Genomic DNA, 23628 nt, shown 5'->3' on the forward strand with positions numbered 1-23628 from the left:
CCGCATTTCGCTCCAGAGTCCCTATGCGGGTCACCTTCTCGCAAGAGAAGGCCCTAACCTGGTCTTCCTCGGACGAGCTGACGATGCTCTAGACGCGCGTCAAGAACATGATAAACAAGAGAATCAAGTTCGTCAACATGATATAGGTGATTCTCGTTCGCCGGATCCTTCAGTGCCAAAGTCGGGCTTGCAATTTATGGGAGTTCGATCCAGCCAAGAACCAGACCCTACTAGATCTCTTCGGCAAGACGCATGAAGATATCTGGAAGGTGCTCTTCAAGGCCAACGAGGTGCCGCTGCTCACGAACGAGGATCGCGGGCATGAGCTAACTCACCCTGCTAGTACGGTAAGTTCTTTCATGTTTTCAAGGTGTATCTTTTACTTACATATTCGAGGAAAGTGCCTTAGCCTCCCTTTTTATTCTTTCAGACCTGGACGGAGGAGGCGGAGCTGATCAACTGTCTGGCTCCGCTGGCCGAAGGCCCAGAAACCCCGCTTTTGACGAAGATGCTGGTTCCGGCGCCTTATCAGGTGCCGGAGAAAAGGCCAAGGAGACCAGTGGTGGTCTCCGTCGCAAGGGCAATTCGGACGCGGCGTCTGAAGACATTGAGGCTCACTCCTCCACTGAAGACGACGAGGAAGAGGAGGAGGAGGAAGAAAGCCATTCCCCCCTGCAAGGGGGAGAAAGAAGAGGACAACCTCCACGCATCTGGAGGCCGAGGCGTCCAAGAAGGGGAAAGCTTCCCTTCCGGACAGCTCCGTTGTGGCCACCGACAGCAGCTGGGAGTGGGAGCCCAGGGACAAGCCCCTGGCCAAATCGTAAGTGTCCGGACACCTTTGTACATCCGGCCTCTTTGCTTCATTGTTTTAATGTGCTGAATTATGTATTTGTAGTCCGGCTCGGTCCAACCTCGAGCGGTCCTTATCTTTGGAGGACTCGCTGGACCTGGCTGCGATGGACAGCGGGACCCTTCCCTCGGCCTCCTATCCCCAGGAGACGGGTGACACCGAGGCGTCGTCCCGAAGGATCCCATGCCCGGGGGAGAATCTGGAGGCCGTCAGGGAGGCACCAGAGGGTGAATCCTCGACTGCCGGACACATAGGGGAGCAAACCCCCATGGATACTGACGATGGGGGCCATATCCAATTCGGCCCCACCCGAATACACTTTCGGAGACCCATACGGCTCCGGAATCAGGCAAGCAGTCCTCTTTGAAAGAGGGAGGTGCTCCTACTCCGCCGGTGACCTCTGTCCATCCAGAGGCACCAGATAGTTTGCTGGAAGCGCTGCAGGGTGCTTCCATTGTTGACGAACATCGTACCCTTATGCGTATGGTGATTGAGAGGGTCCAGTCCATGAAAAGAGACCGAGCGAAGCATGCACGAGCCTTCTAACAGGCTTTGAGGTAAGCAACGCAAAAAAAGAATGTCACCGTATAGACAGTAGCCCCTGAGACTATGTTCAGTGTTCGGAAAGAAAAGCCGAATAGAGGATCAAAATAAATTTTCGCAAGTGATTAATCTAAAATGTCTATGTGAATAAGCAGGCATCACTGTTGGCTGCAACCTCTCACACTGCAGAAGTCTCTGGACTGAAGCAGAGTCTGGAGCGGGCTGAGGAAGAGCTCGTCCGTGTGAAGAAGCAGGTGGAGGAAATAAAAGGTATGCAATAACCTTGTATATATTCATGAATGATGAATGATGTGTGCTAACTAAAATCCCTCAAGAAGGCGCTGGCCGAGGCCGAGGATAGAGCGGCCGAGGAAAGAGCTGCACGCGAAAAGCATGAAGCCCGGGTCAGTGAGGTCCAACAAGAGCTTCAGGACACCGTCAAAAAGTGTACGGATCAAGAGTCCGAGCTTGCCAAGGCCCACCAGAGCGCACACGATGCCCGGGATGAAGCTCAGGTGCCCTCCAGGAAATCCAGGCGACCAAGAAAATCACGGCGGGTAAGGCTTTTATGATGCAGAGCAAATATGTGAAGGAAAGGCTCCTCTTACTAACCCGGATTTGGAGTTCTCCAGGGGCGTTTGCGGATCTGCCGTGTAGTGCGTCAGACGCTGTGGAATTCTACCGAACCGAAGAGGGGAGCTCTACGGAGAAGCTGTTCTGGTCGCAATACCTTGCGCCAGAACATCCGGTGCCCTTTAGCGATCAGTTGAACCAACTGGTCGAGCTGCATAGGGCGGTCGAACTAGCCATGAAGGATTTGATAATCTGGCTATGGCCTGCAGAAGCCATTCCTAGCAGCTACTTCGTTCTCGTGAAGCGGCTGTTTAGTGCCTGCCCTCTGCTTGATGCCATTAAGCGGTCGGTCTGCATTGAAGGTGCGCGGATGGCCTTCGCCCGCGCCAAGATACACTGGGCGAAGATGGACGCCACGAAGCTGATGACCGAGGGACCGCCCGCGGGCAAGGAGCACCGCACACTCGAACTGTACTTTGACATTGTTCTGGAGGGATCCCGCCTTGTGGCGGAGCAATGTGCTAAGGATATCATATTCCCATGAATACACTCATGCTATCCTATACTATGGAACATATCCATTATGTAATATAATGTTTGTTATTTATAATTTTACCTCCTGTGCGGCTGTTTTATTAAGTCTAAGAATTGGCCAGTCATCAGCTTCTGCCCCCACGTAGGTAGTACGGGGGTGTTCGGGATAAATGTAAGCACTCTTTATCCAAGGTTTTGGTCCTTTGAGGAGGTGTTTAGCACAATGAACCAGGCAATCAGACTATGCGGCTTTACTACTCTCACTTAGCCATAGGAGTTTGACAAGAAAAAAAATTAGGCGTAGCCCCTAGTGTTCGAAGGCCAGACTTGGGGCGCTATACACACCTGATCGGATAAAAACCGATTCATTGCGTGAAGCGGAAAAAATCGCTAAAGATTTGTAACCTCTCAAACAGCTGACCTGTTCTCACCGCATCATGAGAGTCAGTTTTCTGCTTTTTCTACTGAGGTGCTCATCTGGAAGAACCAGGACACAATCACAATAGTTCTCCCTTTACTACCCTAGTCGATATAGCGGAACATAGGGTAGCAAGCACAGGAGCCGGGCAACCCAACTATTGACCCAAGACATGATTCGGAGCCGATGCATATAATGCTACAATTCGGGGTGCCGAACTACCATAAAAGTGTTCGGACTTTCTTGCCGTATTATGGAGCATAATGAAGCCCCTAGCGCATTAAAACGTACCAGAGTGTACGTGTGCAATTGATAAGATTATCAGGAAAAGGAAAAATTAAGCAATAAGTTGTTGTCGCCAGAATTGTGCCGGAAACTATTTTCCATTATAATCTGATTAATATGTCAAAGCGTATTTGTACAAGTAGTGCGATAAGCAATAGGGCTATTTGACATGCCATGACCAAGGGCGAGCTGCGTGCGGGTTTTAAATACAGGTGTAATGATTGTTAGCAAAGACCACCTAGGAGTTCCCTTGTACGTCAAAGCTCCTTGCCTTCTAGGTGTATCCGTCCCTTGATAGGTCCGATGATCAGGTTATCCGGAAAAGGCCTGGGGAAAAAAACCTGAAAGGAAAAAGAAATAGTAAAAGTATGCGAGTCCAGGAGCAGTTGAGCCGTATTGTGGACCATGGTCTTGCTATGCCTCCGTCTATGCCCATGGTATTTTCAGTGCGTAGTTATGTACGCGCGGTACAAATGCCACTATTTTGACGGGACTGGGACGGAGGCCAATTTGCTAGTCGAGCTCTTGACGACCTGGACTATCCTGCCGCGGAGTAGTTCGGACTCGTTTGACAGTGTCTGGGAGCTCGGCCGCCGTATTGCGGTTATGCCTGAGAAGGCCGCTCTGTACTTCTGCTGCAAGGGCCACGGTGTGCTCCTCAGTACGGAGGGAGCGTTCCGTGTTTCCATTGACTGTTATAACACCGCGTGGTCCGGGCATCTTGAGCTTGAGGTAAGCGTAGTGCGGCACTGCATTGAAGCGAGGAAATGCGGTTCGTCTGAGCAGTGCGTGATAACCACTGCAGAAGGGGACGATATCGATGATCAATTCTTCACTTCGAAAATTATCCGGGGATCTGAAGACCACTTCCGGTGTGATTGAGCCCGTACAGCATGCCTCTCCACCTGGTATGACACCTTTAAAGGTGGTTTTTGTGGGCTTGATCCTTGAGGTATCGATACCCATTTTGCGCACTATATCCTGATAGAGCATGTTCAGGCTGCTGCCTCCGTCCATGAGGACTCGTGTAAGATGGAATCCGTCAATGATTGGGTCAAGGACTAGTGCATCTGAACCGCCCTAACGGATACTGTTCGGATGGTCCATGCGATAGAAAGTGATCAGATAGGACGGCCATGGGTTGAACTTTGGGGCGACTGGCTCCATCGCGTAGATGTCCCTGAGTGTGCACTTACGCTCCCTCTTGAGGATATGGTAGTGTATATCATGTTCACTGTTTTAACTTGGGGGGAAACTTCTTCTGTCCCCTGTGTTCGGTGGCCGGGGCTCCTTGTCATCGTCATTGCTTTGCGACCCCTTCTCCTTGTTTTCGGCATTTAACTTGCCGGCCTGTTTGAAGACCCAACACTCTCTGTTGGTATGGTTGGCTGGTTTATCAGGAGTGTCATGGATTTGACATGGACAATCGAGTATGCGGTCCAAACTGGACGGGCCCGGATTGTTTCTCTTAAATGGCTTCTTCCGCTGACCAGACTTAGAGCCACTGAATCCGGCGTTGACAGCCGTGTCTTCGGCGTTGTCGGCATTGTTTTGACGCTTGTGTCTGTTGCGTTGGGGTTTGCCGTTGCTGTTTTTGGCTTCAGAAGTGCCAGGTTAGCCTGTGTTGTTATTGCTACGGGCTAGCCAACTATCTTCGCCCGCACAAAAGCGGGTCATGAGTGCCGTAAGGGCCGCCATGGACTTCGGCTTTTCTTGGACGAGGTGTCGGGCGAGCCATTCGTCACAGATTCTATGTTTAAAGGCCGCTAAGGCTTCAGCATCCGGACAGTCGACGACCTCGTTCTTTTTAGTTAAGAACCTAGTCTAGAATTTCCTAGCCGACTCTCCGGGTTGTTGAACTATATGACTTAAGTCGTCGACATCCGGAGGTCGGACATATGTGCCTTGAAAGTTATCAAGAAAGGCGTCTTCCAAGTCTTCCCAGCTGCCAATGGAGTTTTCGGGCATGGTGTTTAACCAGTGCCGAGCTGGTCCCTTGAGTTTTAACGAGAGATATTTGATGGAGTGACACTACAAAAAAAATACACTTTCGTGATGATACGTGTTTGTCACAGTAGGTCGCGTTTTCTGTCATGCATGTACATCCATGACAAATTGATGACAGAATCAAGATAGTCATACCTGTGCTGTCGTAGAAGTGTTCCATGACATTACCAAAATTATCATCACGGAAGTGTCCACTTCCATGACGATAAATTGCGCGTCACAGAAGTGCTTTCGTCAATGGTGACCGACACGTGGCATCCACCGTAGCGGAACGCCGTTAAGCTATCGGGTCGGATTTCGGATCCGATAACCCGTTAACAGCCACGACCAATGCCGATTTTCCACGTGTAAAATTCTCATTGGCTGACAGATCCATGCGTCAGCTCCGCGTTGGCACAGGTGTAACTCATCCAATGGTCGAGATGACCTATCATATGTTGACACGTGGACCGTCCCAAAAGTGCCCCACAAAGTTTAAATCGGCCGGCCCAACCAAAGGCCCATAAGATTTACCGGGCCATAATGGGCCGGCCTAGCTAAAGACCCACAAAATTTAGCGGACCTTAATGGGCTGGCCCAGCTAAAGGCCCACACGAATTTGCAGACCATAATGGGCCGGCCCAGCTAAAGGCCCACAAGATTTTGCGGACCACAATGGGCCGGCCCAGCTAAAGGCCCACAAGATTCTGCAGACCATAATGGGCCGGCCCAGCTAAAGGCCCAACATTCTCTGTCAAATCGGCCCGTCAACGGCCTGTCCTAAACTTGTCATCAATGCGGCCCATGGTCACTTCTGGCCCGTTAACTGTCCGCTAAGTAATTGGGCCGAATTACGGCCCGGTGTATTTCCGGCCTGTTAAAGGTCCGGCTTCATTTGGGCCCATTTACAGGCCATAAAAACTTTCGGCCCATAAACGACCGTAAAGGATTTGGGTCATATTCGGCCATGTCTGACATTCGGCCTGTTAGAGGCCCACTATAGATTTGGGCCACTTTCGGCCTGTTGTCATTTCCGGCCTGTTAACGCCGGACGTAAACCATGGGCCATATGTGGCCCAACGTCATATCGGGCCCATTAACGGCCCATATAAAAATGGCGATAATCTAGCCCGACCGAAGTTCCGGCCCGTTAAAGGCCCGTGTATTAGGTCGGCGCATTTACGGCCCGTCCGAATTTCGGCCTGTCAAAGATCCGCATCGTAAATGGGCCACCATTTCGGCCTGCTAAGTCCAGTGGGTTATTTGGCACAATCAGGGCCCAATCTCACTTTCGGTCTATTAAAGGCCCATGTTTTTTATGGGCTCGAGATATTTACACCTGTAAAAGGCCTAATTTTACTGAGGGCCCAAATTATGTTTAGGCCTGTTAAAGGCCCACTATGGGCACAGGCTTACCAGAAAAATATGAAAGCTTATGCTGATTTAGGCCCAGATATTTTTAGTGGGCTACATGCCAATTTCGGCCCGTAATCGTTTTTAGCCCAATTGGAATGGGCCCGACGAATGTTGGCATGTTGGGCTCCTACGAAGCTTTCGGCCGAATACATTACTAAGATAAACCTACACTATACAAAAATAGCGTCGTAATTACTGCAGCCTGTGGCAGCATCATAAATGTTGTATCACAACAAAATAAATTCCAACCATACAACAAAAGGCCTGTTGGCATAAAGTTTACAGTCCTTCCAGATAAAAGCACCATCAGATGTATAGAAGCACAGATCATTTGACCTGAGTGCTAATGTTTCAGGCTGTAGAATCTGATGGAGCAGCACGATCTCCACCTTTTTTCCGCCATTGCTCTTGAACAACGAAGCGAATGTCTGATAGTCTGGTTTCAAAACCATTCATATCTTGACGACATTTCTCAACCACTATTCTTGTTTCCGAAACAACGTCCATTAGGGATTGGACTTGTGTCTGGAGCACAGATATATCACTCTGTCTAGCAGGAAGATTTTGTTCAGAAGGCGATTTGGACGAGGTTACCTTGACAACCAACCCAGAATTACGCAGGAAGGTGCTTTTTGCACTGTTAGTGGAGAGATACTGACGCACTGCAGCAAGAGGTGACATTGTGCCTGTCGTAGCCTCGTCACCTTCAAGTGGTTGTGGTTGTTCAATCATTTGTTCCATAGCTTCCTAAAAGTTTGAACTTGTAGATTAGTGTACCAGATAATTCACTAATGAGACAAAAACAAACAAAGTAGGTTAAACGTTTATACATAACTTATTTTGGTGAACTACTGTAATACATTAGCATGTATTGTAGTGCCAACTACATAATAAAATCACTTTCGGAACATATGTCCATGTAGCATGCCTACTGTATTGTCTATTTCCTCACATTCGTTGACATCTAAGGATAAAGAGACATGGTTTAAAGTAGGATGAACATAGTATGACATCATTCATATCATGGGCAAACAGATATAAAACAAACAGGCTATTTTATCATTGTGTGCTCACGTGAACATAACAACTAGATTACAGATCAAGACCAAAAGAATATCCTTCATCTCTTTTAAACCATGTAAGGTGAAATGATACGTTAAGACAACTGTGTATAAAAGTGAACAGAGTAACTGACATTGGCTGCAAACCAAGTAGTTAAATGAACACATCGCAGTACCAATCAGTTCAAGGCAGGAGGAGTAAGGACTTACAACAGCGGCTTGAACTGGTGTGCTCATGCCCTTCATCTTGCTGGTGTGGCAATCCTTGAAGATTTGCACTGCATTCGGTTCAGGTTCTTTTTGGTCCGCACGGGCTTTCCTCTGTATTTGGAACAAGTCAATATAGATACGATAATATGGCACACAAAAAAGAAGGAAGTAGCAGCTATTTACAAGAGCCTCGCAGTGTGCAATATAGCTACGAGATCCTGTTGTCTGTTGGAATTTCACTTTAGAACGGTTGGTTTTGTTCTTCAAACAGTTAGCCTAGAACAAGATACACTTGTAAGGCACATACATAAATACAAGTTCAATATGTGGTCTGATCAAATACATATAGCCTACCTGATACTTTGGATCAGACCAGTGTTTAACGAGGGCTGTCCAGTCTTCATCTGTAATATATTCCACTGGAGATGTTTGGGCGATTTCATTGTTAGCCTTGCCTTCAAAGTGAGATTTTCTAAGGTGGTACCGATACTGTCGCAGAGCAGACTGAAAAACATGAGTGCATGCTTGTTTAGTTGCATCATCTTTCGGATCCAACTTGAACCTCATCTGTTGAAAAAAGAATGTGAGTCTTATTAGGAGGAAGCTAGAAAGTATGGGACAGAGCAAGACAATATTACTAATTGCGATGAATAACATTACTTACGGATAAATGGTCAAGGAAGGTGTTAAACTGGGTATTGTCTTTCTCATTCCTGTACTGGATCCACGTTGGGAGGATACGTGCATGACACCTAACGGCAACGGCTGCCTCTGATACTAACTTGGCTGACTCTGTAGCATCACGTGGCCTTTTTAAACCTGCCTCAAAATGGATCTCCATTCTTCCTCCTTTAGATTTTGTTAATCTGTCAAGCATTATCCCTGATGTCTGTTTCCGCTTGCGCCGTGGTGCTAGTTCAACAACGAATATGGAAAGTGTTAGTGTACATCAAACTGTGAGAGTACATATAAAGGAGCATGCAACTGCAACTTGACTCGGTCAGGTACCGTCTTGGTGTTGATGCTCATGAGGTTCATCTGATCTTGCCAAGTCCTGTTGTGTCAGCAGTGCTTCAGAAGTAGTGTTAGGTGTGAAGGCAGCTTGGGAACTGGCCAGTTCCGGAGCAAACGAACGAGTAACTGGTTGAGATGCTGGTACAATTGAAGCGGATGCTGCAGCTGGTGGAGCAGGTGATACTGTGTTTGTAGATTTAGCCGGTGGACTTGGACCTTCTACTGCACTATAAGTACCAGCAGAATCTCGACGGCAGATCCTTTTCCGTTTCACCCGACGAGTAACAGCACTCCCTACTATATTATTTTCCTTGCTCTTTTTTGACTTTGCCATGTCAAGCTGTACCCACAACACAAAAGAATAAAATCACTCTTCAGAACTCATTGATGCATGATACAGACAAGCAATACTTTGATGTAAGACAACCGTATGAGGATGGAATATGTAAGAAAAACAGGACGGCATGACATATTCACAGCTACGATGTGCAAACTAAGCAGAAGGATTTTCAAGAAAATAGAAGTAATGCAAGCTAGACACCATATGAAAGATGCAACCAATATTACTCTGCCAAGTTAAAAGTGTCTTGTCATAAGTGGCAATTCGAAAAATTAGAAGCAGTACAACGTAGAAATCAATGCAAGATGCAACCACTATCAAACTGCCATGTTAAAAGCGTCCAATCATGAGTGACTGATGCGGGATACACAACAGCAGTACTTTGATGTAAGAACATGGTATGATAGATAGATGCAGTGTATTCTAGACACAGAAAGCCATGTCATATGCACATGTATAACGTATAAACTCGGCAGGTGCAATTTAATCAAAATAGAAGAAATACAGGCTAGACAACATAGGCAACATGAAACCAATTATCACACTGTCAACTTAGAGCAAGCACCTGCGATGGTGGAGTACGGGAGATGAACTCATCATGTAGACTTGGGACTTCAACTTCATTAGCAGTAGCAGTGGCAAATCTAGAGAGTCTCTGTTTGCGTCGGTGCGGAGGACCACCAACATCCCCTAACTTACTCTTTTCCTTCCTATTTTCTGATATTGCCTTATGAAGTCAAAACCACAAGAAGATGAATAAAATTAGCTCTGCATAACTGGTTGATGCATGATACAGACGAACACTACTTTGATGTAAGGCAAGCGCAGGATAGGAGGATGGAATATATACAAAAAAGACAGCGTTTCATATTCACACGTACGATAGGAGGATGGAATATGTATGAAAAAACAGTAAGCTGAAGGCATTTCAACAAAATTAGAAGAAATGAAAGCTAGGCACCATATGAACACGCAACCAATATCACTCTATCAGGTAAAAAGTGTCTCGTCGTAAGTGCCATTTCAAGAAATTAGAAGCAGTACAAGCTAGAAGACAATGCAAGATGCAACCTACATCACAGTCCCAAGTTAAATGTGTCTTATGGGTAAGTGATCGTTGCAGGTATAAGTTGTAAGCTACGCAGATGCAATTCAACATAATCAGAAGCAATACAAACTAGACATCATACGGAAAACGCAACCACATATAACAGTTCCAAGTAAGAGCAAGCACCTGTGATGGTGGAGTAGGGGAGATGTGCTCATCATGTACACGTATGTTCTAGAAACAGGAACACGTGTCATATTCACAGGCATTATGTGTAAAGTAAGCAGATGCAATTCAAGTTAGAAGCAATACAAGCTAGACATCATACGCAACATGCAACCACATATAATAGTGCCAAGTTAGAGCAAGCACCTGTGATGGTGGAGTAGGGGAGATGTGCTCATCATCTACACAGCTACGTTGACTGTCTAGCCTTGCGTTGTCTTGCGAATCTTGTTGGGAGGATGGCGGAGTAGAATCTGTAGAGAACCTCCGTTTCAGTTGCTCGGAAGGACCACCATCATCCAATGCCTTGCCAATTTCCTTCAGCTTTATTGATTTTGCATTGTGAGGTCATACCGACAAGAAAAAGGAATATCATTCGCTCTTCAGAACTCATTCATGCATGATACTGACAAACACTACTCTGATGAAAGGCAAAGTCATGATACGAGGATGGAATATGTACGAAAAAATGGACGGCTTGACATATTCACACCTATGATGTGGTAACTAAGCAGAAGGCACTTCAACAAATTAGAAACACTGCAAGACACCATATGGAAGGTGCAATCAATATCACTCTGCCAAGTTAAAACTGTCTCGTCATAGGTGGCGTTCATCAAACTAGAAGCAATACATGCTAGAAATCATATTCAAGACGCAAACCAATATCACACTGCCAACTTAAAGGTGTCCCATCATAAGTGACTGATGCAGGATACACAAGAAGAGTAGTTTCATGTAAGAACATGGTGTGATAGACAGATATAGTATGTACCAAAAACAGGAAAGCGTGTCATATTCACATGTATCATGTGTAAGCTAAGCAGATGCAGTTTACACTAATTAGGAGCAATACGAGCTAGACACCATATGCAACATGCAACCAGATATCACACTGCCAAGTTAGAGCAAGCACCTTGGATGGTGGAGTAGGGGAGCGGAGACTTGGACCTTGTAATGCACTATCAGTACAAGGAGAATCGGTACAGATGCTCCGTTTACGTTGCTGCAGAGGACCACCATCATCGCCTTCCTTACTCTTTTCCTTCCTCTTTCTTGATTTTGCCTTGTCAAGTCAAACCCACAAGAAAAAGGAATAAAATTTGCTCTTCAGAACTCATTGATGCATGATACTGACGAACACTACTTTCATGTAAGGCAGCCGCATGATAGGAGGATGGAATATGTATGAAAAACAGGACGGCGTGACATATTGACATGTATGATGTATAAAGTGTAAACTAAGCACAAGGTGCTTGAACTTGTTAGAATCGATGCAAGCTAGAAACCATATGAAAGATGAAACCAATATCACTCTGCCAAATTAAAAGGGTGCCCTAACAAATGTATTTGACCAAATTAGAAGCAATACATGGCAACAGGCTAGAAATAATATGCAATATGCAACGAATAAAGGTGACTCATCGTAAGTGATTGATGCAGGATACAGAAGAGAGGTAGTTTCATGTAAGAACAAGGTTAACACATAGATGCAGTGTGTACCAAAAATAGGAAGGCATGTCATATTCACAGGTATAGTGTGTAAACTAAGCAGATGCAATTTACCCTAATTAGAAGCATTACAAGCTAGACACCGTATGCAACATGCAACCACATATCACACTGCGAAGTTAGAGCAAGCACCTGTGATGGTGGTGTAGGGGAAGTGCGGTCTTCAGGTACAGAGCTACGTTCAATATCTTCATTTAGGCTTGCTGTTTCTTGAGAATCATGTGGAGAGGATGAAATTGCATTCTTTATAAGAGTATTGCGTCTCATATTAACCCACGCGCGTGACTGTCTCATCATAAGCGATAGATGCAGGATACACAAGAACAGTAGTTTGATGTAAGAACATGGTGTGATAGGCAGATGTAGTATGTACCAAAAACAGGAAGGCGTGTCATATTCACATGTATAATGTGTAAGCTAAGGAGATGCAATTTAACAAATTAGGAGCATTGATGAGGGATACACAAGAAAAGTAGTTTGATGTAAGAACATGGTTAATAGAAAGACGTAGTATGTACCAAAAACAGGAAGGCATGTCATATTCACAGGTATAATGTGTTAACTAAGCAGATGCAATTTACCCTAATTAGAAGCATTACAAGGTAGACACCATATGCAACATGCAACCACATATCACACTGCCAAGTAAGAGCAAGCACCTGCGATGGTGGTGTGGGGGAATTGCGGTGATCAACTAGAGAGCTACGTTGACTATCTTCATTTAGCCTTGCTGTTTCTTGAGAATCATGTGGGGAGGATGACACTGCACTCTTTAAACGAGTAGGGCGTCTCACAGTAACCCACCCGGGTGACTGTCTCATCATAAGTGATTGACGAGGGATACAAAAGAGCATTAGTTTGATGTACGAACATGGTTAATAGACATATGTAGTATGTATCAAAAACAGGAAGGCATGTCATTATGAAAGGTATAATGTGTAAAGTAAGCAGATGCAATTTAACCAAATTGGAAGCAATACAAGCTAGACACCATATGCAACATGCAACCACATTTGACAGCGCGAAGTTAAAGCAAGCACCTGGGATGGTTGTGTGTGGCAATTGAGATCATCAACTGCAGAGCTACGTTTACTGTCTCCAACTGCTGACACTGCACCCATTAGAGCGCTGAAACGCTTAGTGCTTATCTTCGAATTACACTGGAGCGACTTCTGTCTTTTCTTTTCTGCATTCATCAACACTGCGTCAGAGTCTGAAATACCCATGCATAAAAAAACAATAGTGTGAGTATGGGTGAAGTGTGTGCACAATTAGTACAGTGTAAAGGTAGCAGATAGCAGGTCGGTGAGAAATAAATGACGGGAGACATATGATAGCTCTACAACATGCACGACACACTAAATTACTACAGGATTCTATGAAAATAACAGTCGACTGAAAGCAAATAGGTCAGTCCATTTTTTCTGCACCGTCCGATGTACAAAGAACGGGCAGATCGCCTTCATCTACCTCCAGCCAGTCAGTGTTGACGATCTTCCTCGAAACGCCAGCGACCACCGGCCCAGTATTCCTCCCCTGCCTGCGCCCTCCCCTCGACCTCACCGCACCGCCGTGCTTGGCACCGCCCCCCGGCCATCCATTCAAGCCCCGCCGACCTCCAGATCGGGCGCAAGCAGCTCCTGCGCCCCACACCCCTATGATAGACACCGATGAGCCGCTTCCCCGGGGAACAGGCGAACTAGGTGCTCCGCGCACCTAAGCGTGTGCTGCTTCTTTTAATTGCAGTTCGACTGACCCTGAATTGAAATCCAGGTGGGCTACTGACCTCTAGCAAAGGTGAAATAGTAAAAGGGAGGAAACCTTGTGCATTTAGTATCACGAAGAAGATGCAGTAAGAAGCGCTCAACTAGTTTCTTTCGTGGGATGAATACGGTGTGAGCGGAGACGTAAGATTTGCATGAATAAGGGAAGAGGAGTACCTCTTTCTGCTGGCAGTGATGTGTCCTCCTTCTATTTTTCTGACGATCTTCTTGTTGTTCGCCGGAAACCAGAAGTTGTGGAGGACGGTGCAGCCTGGGATGAACCCATGGCCAAGTTGTTGAGTGTGGTGTGGTGGCTGGCTGTCGGCGATGGGGAAGCAGATCCGAGGCGGCGAACGACGGTGTAGCGGGAACAGCTCCGGTGCGGTGGACAGTTGCGACAGTGGAGCCACAGCAGTGAGGCACAGGACGGCGTGGTCGGAGTGGTTCTGGTACGGCGCACGTCGGCGTCGGCATTGTGGAGACAGCTCTGCCTCGGCTTCAGCTGCTAAGTCCTTGAGGGCATTGCGGTTGTGGTTGCGTTGGACGATGACGTCGGGTACCAGCTCCGGCGTGATGGAGGAGGGCGGCGGTGGATTGGCCACTATGGGGTGAAGGACAGAGGAGGCTGGGGTTTCGCGGCTGGTGGAGAGGGCGTTTTCGCGCCCACGGAGTATGAATGGGGAAACGGAGGGAGGCGGGGAACTAAGGGGGAACAATGTTTCGGTTTGAGAGGCGCTTGTTTGAAATTTGGGGAAAGTTACAAACTTTGCCCCCATCAAAAATTTCGGACATATTGCGGGTTGGGGGTAGGACAATCATGTCAGGTGTACCAAATGTGGGCGGGATAGATTTCGGCCGAGCGCATGGGTGTTTAGGCGCCCACGACGTATGAATGCTTCTCGGAGGCGGCTGAGACTGGCGTCTTGGTGAAGTTACAAACCTACCCCGGTTTAGACCTTTGGACATCGGGCCGATAGGCTACACGGGCCAGAGTCAGGACAGTAATTTCCTACCACCAAACATTAGTCTCGCGCGGTTTCGGGTGACCAGAGGCCTATTTGGCGCTTCGTTCAATATTTGGGAGCAGAAGCATTAACGTTTTCGGTTCTCTTGAATTGAACTTTCAGGATTTGTCAAACTTCACAAATCTTTACTCTTGAAAATCCTAAAGCTACGATTATTTTGGAATGGAGGGGGTACATTTGAATATACATTGTACACGAGTATATATTAAAAAATATGCAACTTACCTCAGTTCATGCATGGTTCCAGATATAATCTCCTTGGTTGCAAAAAATAAAAAGTTAGATATGCGTATGAATATATATAGCATGTTCAAACTCACAACAAAGATTGATGCCCCCTTTTACATCTGATTTACAAATGCCATTACCTTTGGTTCAAATAGATGAATGCACTTCCTATGAATTCGAATCTTCGAAACCCCCTTTATGTTGAATTCGACATGTATTCTATTTCGTAGCTAGCAATTTGGAATGTATCCATGCAAGTGACAAATGTATAAAGTGCTTCACACTAACAACATGGAGTGCACTAATTAATGTTTATATATGAATTGCAAAAGCATCCATTGCCTGTATTTCAAACCGCTCTCACTCTATGGATCGATAATATGAAATAAACACATGCACATGCTAGAATTCAATAGAGTATGGGTGTCTGATAGACCGATTTTCGTCCATACGCAATTTGCAAAATTCATGATCTCATCCAAAAATAATAATGCCATTTATATTTTAATTTAATGCGTAGAACCGCCTTTTACACGTAGATGCACTATGCCTCGCCCCGTTCTCACAAACGCGTTATATATCTCTCTATCTAACGCATAAGTGCACACACTTTATATGCATTGGCATTTCTCTTTCACACATGCTCACAATCTCTCTCAGGGTGTCGAGGTGTGTCACGCACATGCTCTCTCTGTTTCTCTCTCTCTCTTTCTGACTACTATGTACCACTCTTTTCACTAATCTCAGTTGGAAAACACTATTTCTCTCGCATGCATATATACACACGCACGGTCTCTACTAGCCCTCTATACGCACATATATGTGCCTACGTGTCTCCCGCACGCACATTATCTTTAGGCCTCTCTCGCACACATTGCCCCCCCCCCCCGACACACCTCTCTCTTAGTAGTTGGCAGATATGATTTCATCATATCATTCGGAAGGATATCCAGGCTGGATGGTAATACGAGGCAAAGTTTTACCCTAGTTCGGATCGGACCCTTGCAGTTGAAGAAAGAGCCTACTCCTGTTACTGTATATTAGTGATAGGGGTGTGTACAAAGTACACGTGAATACCAGGCATTGTGCGTGTGTGTATACTATCGACGAACTAGCCCCCAAGCTTGTATAACATACTAAGGGCCTAGGGTTACAAATCATATATAGTCGGCTTATCACCAGTGGGGATAGAATCCTCCGCGACTCTGGTAGCTTCGTGTTGTACGCCGAGTCCTCCACATGGGTCTTCGTATAACACGTCTCGGTCCAACCTATATGTGGTGCAGGATGGAACCGACCCATGAGTCTTCATGTTGACCCACCACAACTAGAAATGATGTGCCCACCACACCACACACGCAATCGGCCACTAAGAAAATAAGCATATACAATAGTACAACGGTATCTAGCTCACGATACGTCTCCATATTTTGTTGATGACACTGACGGACTTTGCATTTGATGCGTGCTCCGTATTTTGTTGACGACACTTACGGTCATTGTATTTGAAGCGAAAGCACGATATGGTCACTGGACTTCAGAATAAGCTCATCACGGTCACCACATACATTTTGTCGTGCTAACCAACATGTGGTTGGATGGTTAGGAGGACAGTGGTTTCTCGAGCCCACCAAGGTTAAAGTCCCGGTGCTCGCATTTATCTTATGTTAATTTCAGTATTTTCCGGCGATGCACATTCAGTGGGAGGAGACGTTCCACTCGACTATGAGGCACCTATGGTGACTTCCTAAAATCTCAAGATCATATATGCTGGCCCACTCTCTCGAAGGTGCTCATAGGGGTAGGGTTTGCGTGTGTGCGCTTATAGCGGTGAGTGCTTGCGCGTATATATGAGCGCTTGCGTCTATACCATGTTAAACAAATACATGTCATGATTATACGGTCACTGGCTCACCTGTACAACTCCGTATTTTGTTGATGACAATCAATTGACCAGTCAAACGTTCCACGCGGCGCAACTAGTGTTGCACCATCGGGGCGCGTAACCGTGGGGCCCACCTGTCAGCCCGTATATGAAAGAAAGAAATGGTAGTTTGAGTCTATACTGTGTTAATAAAATAGGAGTACATTTTAGGGTGATCATACGGTCACTGGCTCACCATACAGCTCCGTAATTTGTTGATAACACGATCAATTGACCAGTCAAACGGTCCACATTCATCAGCGGACATTACCATAGGGCCCACCCGTCAGCGCGTATATGAAAGACAAAAATGGTAATAAATTAGTGGGAGGGCTTCTAGAGGGATGGCCGGTGCGGCGGCGGACCGGCGGTGGGGAGTGGTTTCGGGGAGGGCGGGCCGGCCGCGGGCGGCGGGGAGTGGCAGCTCAGGGGGGTGGAGTTTGATGATAAACTAGAGGCCCTTGATTTCGTATGCAACGGCTGGAAAATCTAATGACCAGAGATGAAAAAGTCAGTCGACTGACATGTAGCCTCACCCCGCACGTACACATGCATGCATGCAAGACATACACGCATGCAGGCGTGCAACACTGACACGTACACATAAAGTACACATGCACGCCCGCAAGACACGCACGCATGCAGGCATGAAACACTGACACATACACACGCATGCATGCTGGCGTGCAACAGTGACACGTACACATGCACTCACGAACACACGCACGTACGCACCCATGCATGCAACACTGAAACGTACCCATGCACGCGCGCAACACTCGCACGCCTGCATGCACATAGAACACGACACAAGACACACGCTCAACCTATACGTGCGTGCACCCTTTGTTAAGGACATGGATTGTTATGGGTATTAATCAATCTTATCTGTGATAAGCAGAACATTGATGTTTGCAGCGGTCTTTATGAATCACAATGTATCGAATGGGCTATCAACATAGTAGGCTTATCTACATGAAAAAGATGACATCACACTCAATGAACAATCATCGGTTTATGAAATGCCCACTTCTGACCGCCCTGGCACACCAAAGGTTCCTCTGCTGTGCGCTGCCTGCGTTGGTCACTGACATGCAGGCCATGCACCCAAAGAGCCCACACGTCAGTGGAAGAACAGCACGGTGTCCTAGGTCGGAGTCGAGGACGCCACTCGCTGCACGCCCGATTGAACACGCCTCCATGCCGCATTCAAACGCCTCCATGAAACTCGCCCGTGTGGAAGCCGAGAAACCCACTCTGGACACACGTCCGTTCATGACCGAGCCGGCGTAAACGCAATGCCGGCCGAGCTCCTCCCGTCCGCCGTCTATTTAATCTCCTATTTAAAAGAGGCCAAACACCGGCCAAGAATCGCAGACCTCCGCCGCTCCCCTATCTCCTCCATTATTTTGTCCACTCATACAATGGCTTACGAAGAGTAGTTATTCCACATCCAAGCCGGCTGGGTAGCCCACTGGATATGAGCTATGCAGCTCGCTGATCCACCTCCCTCCCCTCGCCCGACGGAGCTAGTTGCCGCCCCATGCCGGTGCGTGCTTCAGCAACTCGCTGCTCCAGGCCAGCTCGACGAGGAGCGGCGCACGGGCGTCATTGCTGCCGTCCACGCCGCCGCCTCGTACCGCGTCTCCCGTTTCTGTGGCCGAGACTCCCATGCCGGCGGCCGTGCCATGCAAGCAGTGACAGAAGCCGGGTGCATGGAGAGCGACGAGTCGGTGGCCCGCGCCTCCGCGCCCGCCACCATCATCGAGGAGAAGTAGAACACGGGAGGCCGCCGCCGCTTGGGTCCCATGAAGGCCACCGCGGAGGCGACGCCGGCGTACACAGCAGGTGTCTTGCCGGATCCTTTTGTTGCGAGGACCTTCGTCGACCCCGCATGGGCTCCACGGAAGAGGGGAATGTTAGTATGAACTCGAGCCGGTGCCGGCCATGGCGAAGTAGTGGCCAGTGATGAACTCGAACCGGTGCCGACCACCATCATCTTCGGCACTAGCCAATGATATCAGTTGGGCAGTGGGGAAGCGAGCCATCCTTTGCGCTGAAGCATATACCTCCGGGGCTCCCGGCAGTCCGGTGATCGTGCTGCCGGACATGAGGAACACAAATCGATCGGCGGGCGACCATTTAGGCCAGGTATTATATACCTGTGCTGTCCAGAACTAGCACCGCGTAGTTCATTTGAATGTAATGAAATCCGTCATGTTTGTATGAAAATCTGGTATTTTATATGATTTCCGTCGTTGTTTATATGAAATATCAGTTTGTCTACGTGTTTGCGTGAATTTCGTCCGGTTGGATGTCGTAATTTGCGGGTCGCCGGTCGGTCTGCGGGCGGCTCGGGCGGCGTTGTGGGACAAAAAAACACAGCTCGTGCGAGCTCGTCTCCAACGTGCGCGCTGGAGGATGCATGACAGCATGAGCACCCGAGCCATTCCTCGTTCATCGGTGGCAAAGGCACCGGTGGACAAAAGGGTCGCCAATATTTTGGCTACCCCGGGCAAGATCCAAACAGCCCCTCCCAACAGATTCAAATCCCTCGTTCGCCGTGGAATTTTGCCATGTGTTGTTTTCATGGACTAGCAAGATGCCCGTGCATTGCACGGAACATCAAGATGCATTTTTTACAAACTCCCGCATGCATGCAAGGGATAATTAATGTCCTCCTTTGCTAGTACCACGAGGCAAACACCATTAATATTGCATCGATTAGTGTTAGTGGCCTTGTATATCTGCAAATTGTAATTTTGATAGTGGCCCCTTTTATATAAAAATGGAGGGAGAAAGATGAGAGATAAGGTGAGGAGGAGTGGGGCGTGGTGGTGACTGGTGGTCGGACTGGGCGGAGGCATGGGGATGGACGGCGCATTATGTCTAGGTTTGTATCTCTCTCTCACACACTACGTAGGTGGGGGACGTGCACGAAGAGAAGAGGTGCACGCACGGCGCACGTACTCCCGTCTCTTTCCCAACCACACCCGCGCGGGTACACGGTGGAGCTCATTTCTGTATGAAAAAGGCAGCCCACGTGGTAATTTGGCACGTGTACTGGTTGTCCACTTGGTGGAGGGAGGATCGTCTACCACGGGTGAACAAACAAATTGCGACTTGACGTGTTATGTTAAAAAAGAGACAAACCATGTGGGGCCTACCTTAGAGGCAAGGCTCTATACACTGGAGTACTTTTGATGTGTCCCGTCAACTCGCAGAACGAGGAGAAGCTTGCTTAGTACGCCGTCTCCCCCGCCCACGGGCGCGGTGGCTCGCAGGATGAGGCGAAGCTTGCTTACGAGTAGTAGTAGTAGTACTCCTACTACTGTACGCCTTACGCCCGCTCCCTCGCCCACGCGCGCGGTGGCTCGCAGCACGAGGAGAAAATTTTACTCCCTCCGTCTAGGTGAGTAAGTCATCTTAGGTTGTGCACCGTGACCAAGGAGGAGGAGAAAACGAGAGAACTTAATGTTCATTTGCTAATTAATAGCATTGCATGCAATGAACTAACCACTGCATGTCGTGTTTGGTAGTCTCAAGTCATTAAAAGCATGCACACCCCACATCTCTTATTGGTTGATATGTCAAGAAACAAGAACGAGGTAGAATTTAATGCACCGCGCCTAAGTGTTTTGGGATTATTTTGTTTTCGTAAGACGACCACACACCTAGATGGAGGGAGTACTACTCCCTCCGTTTACTCCTCGTCCCTACTACGTACCTTGGTTAGTATTCCCTCCATTTACTTATACAAGGCCACTATAAAAAAATACATTTTGCATCTATACAAGGCCACAAATAGTAATCGAGACAAAAGTTACTACTCCCTCCTTTCCAGTTTATGGCTCAATTTCAAAATCTCTCCAACCAAGGTAGACGGTGAGTGGTCGAATTAATTTCGTAGTTTGCACAAGTAATTAGTACGCTCATTTTTCTCAAGAAGTTATGTTTACCAAGGCATTAATTAGAACGAATGCATGAATGACCACTAAATTTCCATGAACTTGTACATGCATTGGTTAGTTTCCTCTTGACACTGCTTGCGTCGGGTGATCTAACGCACCTCGAAATCCAACATGTAATGGTACTACTACTAGTATAGTAGAATTGAGACTTATCAAACGGAAAAACGAATGTTTTTTAGATGAGCCCTATAAACCCTAGTGGGTACGTACTCCGTAAAAACAGATTTTTCCAAAACTAAGTCGCTCCCTTTCATGAATTCTGTAGTATACTCCTCCGTCGACGCTCCCTTTCATGAATTATGTACTTCCTGTCACCGACATGTGGGACATATAGCAACCGGGTCGATGTGTCAAGCACCAAATAACAGTGCAGAACAGCAGGGGGGACGCACCCCACTCGTACCGGCCCAGTAGTAGTAATGAGCAATGAGACGTCAAATCACAATGCCGCACCTTCCCAGACGGACGAAGCAACCATTATTTCACACTTCGGTTCGCCATCATCTCAAACCACGTAGTATTGCTTCTGCCTCAAGAGGGACACGCGCATCGCCTTGGTACATCATGACACGTGGGACCGCATGACAGGCCATGCTCCCCCGCCGATCGCTCGGTAAAATCACCTCATTTTTACTATACTTCCTCCGTATCGGTTTACTACATGGCATGCACGTCGTTCTAGGTTGAGAATTTAACTGGCTATATATGTGATGAACAGTACTCCAGCCTTTTAAAAAATGTATACTTTTGTACAGTAGTACTATCGATGGATTGCGCCGTGGAGCAAAAATGAATTAAAAAAAAGGTGGTACATATAGAGAGCGCTCGTCGCCAAATTATGCATATAGTACTATTAAAAAAGCTAGTACGTGCTTAATTGGGGTGCTAAATTCTATTAAAGAAATACTAGTAGTATGTATCATACTGAGGAGTTAAAGTAACGAGAAGAAACATAACATAGTTCTGCTGGGGCTCAGCACAAACACCCCTCAAATTCAACTAAGCACACCTGAAATTAAACTATGCAACTAATCCGATAGACACTGCATTAGAACCACCATGAGCAACGATACTGACACCTTACTCACTCGGAGGAGTCCTTGTCCACGTCCTCGACTTCATCCTTGTCCCTCTTCCTCTTGGCCGATACTTCTTTGCTTGAACCGCACACTTGGCTCTTTCTCTTCATCCAACCCTTGTAGATATTGAAACAAAGGTAGCCATCCATTGCAGCATAGTGGATGTGGTCTATATCTAGTACATTCCGCTGCCATGCATAACGATGAAACGTGTAATGAGGTTTCTCCAGTTTACCGTACAAAGGATGAACCATGGCTCCTGCCAGGGTCAGCATTGAAGGCTGACGAGAGGACACCGGCCGATTCTTCTGGAGGTCAAAGGTGTTGCCTACAACGAGGCCTATCCGACCCAGGACTTCTTTGTCCTTACCAAAGTCTACAGTAATGAATTTGACTAGGTTGCTCTCGAGGAAGTCCTTAAAATCCAGGCATTCAACGTCGGCATGGCATATGTGGTAGACCAAGCATAAGTCATGCACGCAAACCTGGATCACGGCAGGCTTCTTCCTCTCTTCATCCTTTAGATCCTTCTCTCGTTCCAGGACCGTGGTGTACTCAACATCTAGCCCAGCGACCCGCTCATCATCTGAGTCTTCGAACATGCGTCTGAAGCGAGAAAGGCATCCTTTCACCGTCGTGGAAGAACGGGTGTAGATGACGTTGAACTCATCGCCGGTGATGGTTGTAACCTTGTACTCACCGCCGATCGTGGAGATTTGGGACGCCATGGATTTGGGAGGAGGGTTAGGATTAGTGGAACTGCCGTAATGTGAATGGACGGGATGACTAGGAGCGAACCGCCGAAGTATTGAAGGACGTGCGGGGACAAGTAGGAGCGAACTGCTAGCGTGCGAACGGCAGGGTAGTGGTTTTCCATTCTCCCATGATACGGGCTTCCGAGAGCCCTTGGATCTGAGATTGAATAGTTGCATGGCATGATTCTAGACCTATGGGTGAATATCCTATCCTGGAGGGTTATTCTACAAATTTTTAGCAACTTAGCATGCTACCATTTGATCTCAGATCCAAGGGCTGCCAGCAGCCCGTATCATGGTCGCGCCTACCACGACCGTCGTGTCGCTCGCGCGGTCGCGCCGTTGGAGATTTAACACGGTGCGTTAGGCTATCTGATGTTGGCATGTCATACATAGTCATCACTTAGTCACTCATACTACAACAAGGTTAGCTATAAGGTTGGCTATAAGTGTATTTTTTTACCCCTCTCTATCTCTTTCTTCACACTCCCTCCGTCCCATAATATAAGAACATTTTTGACACTAGGACACAGGGAGTACTAGTATTTATTGCATTTTCCAAGGAGTGACCTCTTCCAATGAAATGGTGTTGCTAAGTTTGCTTCATTTAATTAGCTATAGACTCAAAATTGTCTTTTCACCTAGGCACACACGCTTAGCACAATTTCTTCGTTGGGTCACCAAACTTGCCACATCAGACTTTATGCCGATGTGGCAAGCTTAGCACCTATAGGAGTAAGTAAGTACTACAATAGTGGGCTATAAGCCCGCTTTACATGGCATTTTTGCATGTGTGCAGGAAAGAGGCAAGGAAAAAGTGGAGAAGTGGGCTCTCATGCAGGAGCCAGCCTCAACTACATGGTGGAGC

This window comes from Triticum aestivum, chromosome 7B (assembly GCF_018294505.1).
Source record: "Triticum aestivum cultivar Chinese Spring chromosome 7B, IWGSC CS RefSeq v2.1, whole genome shotgun sequence".
Classification (NCBI taxonomy): domain Eukaryota; kingdom Viridiplantae; phylum Streptophyta; class Magnoliopsida; order Poales; family Poaceae; genus Triticum; species Triticum aestivum.